Source organism: Esox lucius, chromosome 1 (assembly GCF_011004845.1).
Source record: "Esox lucius isolate fEsoLuc1 chromosome 1, fEsoLuc1.pri, whole genome shotgun sequence".
NCBI classification, from domain to species: Eukaryota; Metazoa; Chordata; class Actinopteri; order Esociformes; family Esocidae; genus Esox; species Esox lucius.
The window spans coordinates 6642856-6648855 of NC_047569.1; positions in this window are offsets into that span (position 1 = coordinate 6642856).

The window sequence follows — 6000 nt, forward strand, 5'->3', positions numbered from 1 at the left end:
TTCCGTTATGACCTACAGTTGAATGTGAATCACATAAGAAATAAAAGACGTGTTTTGCCTGCTCACTCATGTTTTCTTTATAAATGGTACATACAATATCAATTCTCCAAGGGTATGCAAACTTTTGAGCGCTACTGTATGTAATAGATTTCCAGTTAGATTTCCAGATATACAATGTTACATTTCCAGGATCAAGTACATGTAAAACATCTATCCTTTGAGGAAAACTACAATTTAAAACACCTGTAACATCAATTGTAAAAACTTAGTTGAACCACTTAGTTGAATACTAATGATCAGACATTACTTTAAAGCACAGATAATGAACTCAATTAAAATACGTATTTACAGATGCAGAACTTTCCTTGCCTTCCCAAGAATACTTGCCTATCAAACACTCATAAAAATAAACATTTATATCATAAACAGGTCTTTTAATACATACAGTTTTATGTAGAACACTTTGCCTAATGAAAAATCCTTGAATTTCAAAACAGGTTCTTCAAAATGGTTGTCAGTATAACCCTATCCCTTTGAAAATAAGGAAGGGTCAGGGTATAATTTCTTCCTAGTGTATCTAGAATGTAAAAATGGGATTCAAACCTAAATTAATGAAATATGAAATATTTCATTAATTTACAGGTGTCGTCATTTTACACGTGTTGTAATTTTTTTAAGGCTTTTTTCATGTTTGTGAGGTGTACACTTTTGCTTAAACTAGATTTATTCTGTGGCTGTTCTGTTATTTGTTTAAACCATTGCAATAAGAGGTAATGATTATGATTATCAAATATATCTATTTTGATAAAGGACAATGTTAGAATAATTATAGACCTTGATCTCTTATTTCCCTGATGGAAGAGTCTAAAATTAAGTGGTTCAAATGTTTTGCTAATAAAAAGATTCATGGTTTCACTATCAGCATGAGGTAGCGTAGGCTGAGAGCTCCAGTTTTTTACTTTATTTTTAGTGTTCCATCGATAAATGTATAGCGATTTAGTCAGAATTTCATGTGTTGGTTTTCTGCCAATAATTCATTCTATTTTGAAGGTACAGTGTATATAATAAGTCTACACACCTTAAAATGTGAGGTTTTTGTGATGTAAAAGAATGAGACAAAGATAAATCATGTCAGACGTTTCCACCTTTAATGTGACCTATAACGTGAACGATTCAATTGAAAAACAAACTGAAATATTTGAGTATATAAATATATATATATATACACTCACCTAAAGGATTATTAGGAACAAATGTTCAATTTCTCATTAATGCAATTATCTAATCAACCAATCACATGGCAGTTGCTTCAATGCATTTAAGGGTGTGGTCCTGATCAAGAAAATCTCCTGAACTCCAAACTGAATGTCAGAATGGGAAAGAAAGGTGATTTAAGCAATTTTGAGCATGGCATGGTTGTTGGTGCCAGACGGGCCGGTCTGAGTATTTCATAATCTGCTCAGTTACTGGGATTTTCATGCACAACCATTTCTAGGGTTTACAAAGAATGGTGTGAAAAGGGAAAAACATCCAGTATGCGGCAGTCCTGTGGGCGAAAATGCCTTGTTGATGCTAGAGGTCAGAGGAGAATGGGCCGACTGATTCAAGCTGATAGAAGAGCAACTTTGACTGAAATAACCACTCGTTACAACCGAGGTATGCAGCAAAGCATTTGTGAAGCCACAACACGCACAACCTTGAGGCGGATGGGCTACAACAGCAGAAGACCACACCAGGTACCACTCATCTCCACTACAAATAGGAAAAAGAGGCTACAATTTGCACGAGCTCACCAACATTGGACAGTTGAAGACTGGAAGAATGTTGCTTGGTCTGATGAGTCTCGATTTCTGTTGAGACATTCAGATGGTAGAGTCAGAATTTGGTGTAAACAGAATGAGAACATGGATCCATCATGCCTTGTTACCACTGTGCAGGCTGGTGGTGGTGGTGTAATGGTGTGGGGGATGTTTTCTTGGCACACTTGTCCATCCCTTTATGACCACCATGTACCCATCCTCTGATGGCTACTTCCAGCAGGATAATGCACTGTGTCACAAAGCTCGAATCATTTCAAATTGGTTTCATGAACATGACAATGAGTTCACTGTACTGAAATGGCCCCCACAGTCACCAGATCTCAACCCAATAGAGCATCTTAGGGATTTGGTGGAACGGGAGCTTCGTGCCCTGGATGTGCATCCCACAAATCTCCATCAACTGCAACATGCTATCCAATCAATATGGGCCAACATTTCTAAAGAATGCTTTGAGCACCTTGTTGAATCAATGCCACGTAGAATTAAGGCAGTTCTGAAGGCGAAAGGGGGTCAAACACAGTATTAGTATGGTGTTCCTAATAATCCTTTAGGTGAGTTTTTATATATATATACAGTACAGGCCAAAAGTTTGGACACAACTACTCATTCAATGCGTTTCCTTTATTTTCATGACTACGTAGATTCTCACTGAAGGCATCAAAACTATGAATGAACACATGTGGAATTATGTACTTAACAATATTGTGTGAAATAACTGAAAACACATCTTACATTCTAGTTTCTTCAAAGTAACCACCTTTTGCTCTGATTACTCTTGGCATTCTCTTGATGAGCTTCAAGAGGTAGTCACCTGAAATGGTTTTCCAACAGTGTTGAAGGAGTTCCCAGAGATGCTTAGCACTTGTTGGCCCTTTTGCCTTCACTCTGCGGTCCAGCTCACCCCAAACCATCTCGATTGGGTTCAGGTCCAGTGACTGTGGAGGCCAGGTCATCTGGCGCAGCACTCCATCACTCTCCTTCTTGGTCAAATAGCCCTTACACAGCCTAGAGGTGTGTTTGGGGTCATTGTCCTGTTGAAAAATAAATGATGGTCCAACTAAATGCAAACCGGATGGGATGGCATGTTGCTGCAGGATGCTGTGGTAGCCATGCTGGTTCAGTATGCCTTAAATAAATCCCCAACAGTGTCACCAGCACAGCACCCCCACACCATCACACCTCCTCCTCCATGCTTCACGGTGGGAACCAGGCATGTAGGATTCATCCATTCACCTTTTCTGCGTCGGACAAAGACACAGCGGTTGGAACTCAAATTTGGACTCATCAGACCAAAGCAAAGATTTCCACTTTTCTAATGTCCATTCCTTGTGTTTCCTGGCCCAAACAAATCTCTTCTGCTTGTTGCCTCTCCTTAGCATTGGTTTCCTAGCAGCTACTTGACCATGAAGGCCTGATTTGCACAGTCTCCTCTTAACAGTTGTTCTAGAGATGTGTCTGCTGCTAGAACTCTGTGTGGCATTCAGCTGGTCTCTAATCTGAGCTGCTGTTAAAATGTACTTCCTTGAGGGACAGAAAAAGGTACAGTGATGTGCTTACTCAGTAAATGGCAGTAGTCTTCGATTGAGGAAAGAAGACATATGAGAAATGGCCTTACAGGGCATATTGCAGCTTAGAATCCATTCTTGTGGAAAGGCAACAAGAAGTTTTCAATAATTTTTTTTAGCAGCAACATGTTTGTATCTTAATCTCTCAATATTGTCCTGCAATGTTTCCAATCCAGAGCTAAACAGTGCATTTAGCAGTAGTGGCTCGTATAATAGCATCTGCCTTTCTCGCTCTGGAACCAGTGAGAGAGTAAACCTAACTTGCAACTGTGCTACACACAATCGCAGCCATGCTTTTCCTAAATGTCAGAAGTACACCTCAAGGCATATGATGGAATAAAGTCAGCTGTGGACTATTTTAACATAGTGACAATATTTAGGGTATCCGCTCTTGGTGGGATACATTTCTGGAAACTGGTCTGCCAGAAAACAACGTTTCATAGGACTTGTTAGGACTAGCGTGCTGGTTAGTATTCGGTGCTAGGTAGCAAGCTTCTTATCCACTGGGGGGCATGTGAAGCTGCTCCCATACGATCCATTTCCAAAGAATGTCTCCCCACTGGCCAAGAGGAATTTGTTTGCAACCAGATAGCTTTTAACTCATCCAGAACATCAGGAAAATCTTTCAGAAAAATCTGCAAACTTTTAGGGGAAAACAGCGAAATATATGTTTGCACTGAGGAAGGGAAGACGCTGAACAACTCATGGGTGGTCCCACAAATGTGTTCAGCGTCTTCCCTTTCTCAGTGCAGCTTCTACATCATAAGCCAAAACACTGTGTAGCAACAGTCATGGATTCCTGACTACATTACAGAAACATTTGTTAGCCCTGAGGGAAACACAGCAAAGCCGGATTCAACGCTTCTTGTCAGAGATAGCTCCATGATGCTAGCCTGTTTCCTATCTGCCTTTATTACCAGAATCAGACAAAGGAAAAAGGAAAAAGACTGACAAAGGCAGAGACATTTTTGTAGGTTTTGAACTCTTGGAGTAACAATAACTGTTTATGATGTGTAACTAAATGTAGTCTGCGACAGTAATTGCAAATACCTGAATAAACAAATCAGCATGACCCAAACCAGAACAATATGATGGAAAATGTTTGTTCTTCCATTTTAGAATTAAATTATATTGCTTATTAGTATGATAAGTAGAAGATCAAAGTATAATCAAGTAATTGAGTATGGAAATTGTGTGTGTGTGTGTGTGTTTTTCTGCTCTTCTCACTGAACAGGATGTGCCTACAGCAGATAAGTACAGCTATGGCTAACTCCTCAAGGATTGTAGACATTGTGCCGATCTTTGCAGAATGGCTTGTGAGACATGTAGTCTAACCATGCATGGGTGGGACACAATGTTATAGTGAGTGTATACCTTGAACAGAGAGCTCTTGATCTGACTCTGCTGAGAGTGTTGTTAACTGCTACAGGTTTTAAATCAACTGTGAAATATAATGTTCTCCAAATGCAAGCATTTCACTCATTGCCAGAAGAAGTAACATAAACATTAAGCTTAACGAAAACCTCATTGTGACTGCTTTTCCTAAGACACCGTTCGTGATTCCTGATCTTCTATAGAGTGTGGTGAAGAGAGGAGGAATTTGTTTGGTAAGGTCTGAGATGAGACTTTAGGATTGAGAATGGGGCTTTCATGTTGACTCAAGTCCTTTTTGGCTTTCACAGGTTGTGATTGAATTTTGGTGATGACACATTTTCATATCGTATGTTGTACCATGACTGTCTGAAAGCTGTCTTAAAAAGATGAGAGAGGCCTGTAATTTTCATTATAGGTACACTTCAACTATGAGAGACAGAATTAGAGAAACAAATCCAGAAAATCCCATTGTAGGCTTTTAAATGAATTTATTGGTAAATGATGGTGGAAAATAAGTATTTGGTCAATAACAAAAGTTAATCTCAATACTTTGTCAAAGGACACCAGAAACAAAATTGTAGACCTGCACCAGGCTAGGAAGACTGAATCTGCAATAGGTAAGCAGCTTGGTGTGAAGAAATCAACTGTGGGAGTAATTATAAGAAAATGGATGACATACAAGACCACTGATAATCTCCCTCGATCCGGGGCTCCACGCAAGATCTCACCCCGTGGGGTCAAAATGATGAACAAAAATCCCAGAACCTCACGGGGGGACCTAGTGAATGACTTGCAGAGAGCTGGGACCAAAATAACCAAGGCTACCATAAGTAACACACTACGCCACCAGGGACTCAAATCCTGCAGTGCCAGATGTGTCCCCCTGCTTAAGCCAGTACATGTCCAGGCCCATCTGAGGTTTGCTAGACAGCATTTGGATGGTCCAGAAGAGGATTGGGAGAATGTCATATGGTCAGATGAAACCAAAATAGAACTTTTTGGTAAAAACTCAACTCGTCGTATTTGGAGGAGAAAGAATGCTGAGTTGCATCCAATGAACACAATACCTACTGTGAAGCATGGGAGTGGAAACATCATGCTTTGGGGCTGTTTTTCTGCAAAGAGACCAGGACAACTTATCCGTGTAAAGGAAATAATGAATGGGGCCATGTATCGTGAGATTTTGAGTGAAAACCTCCTTCCATCAGCAAGGGCATTGAAGATGAAACGTGGCTGGGTCT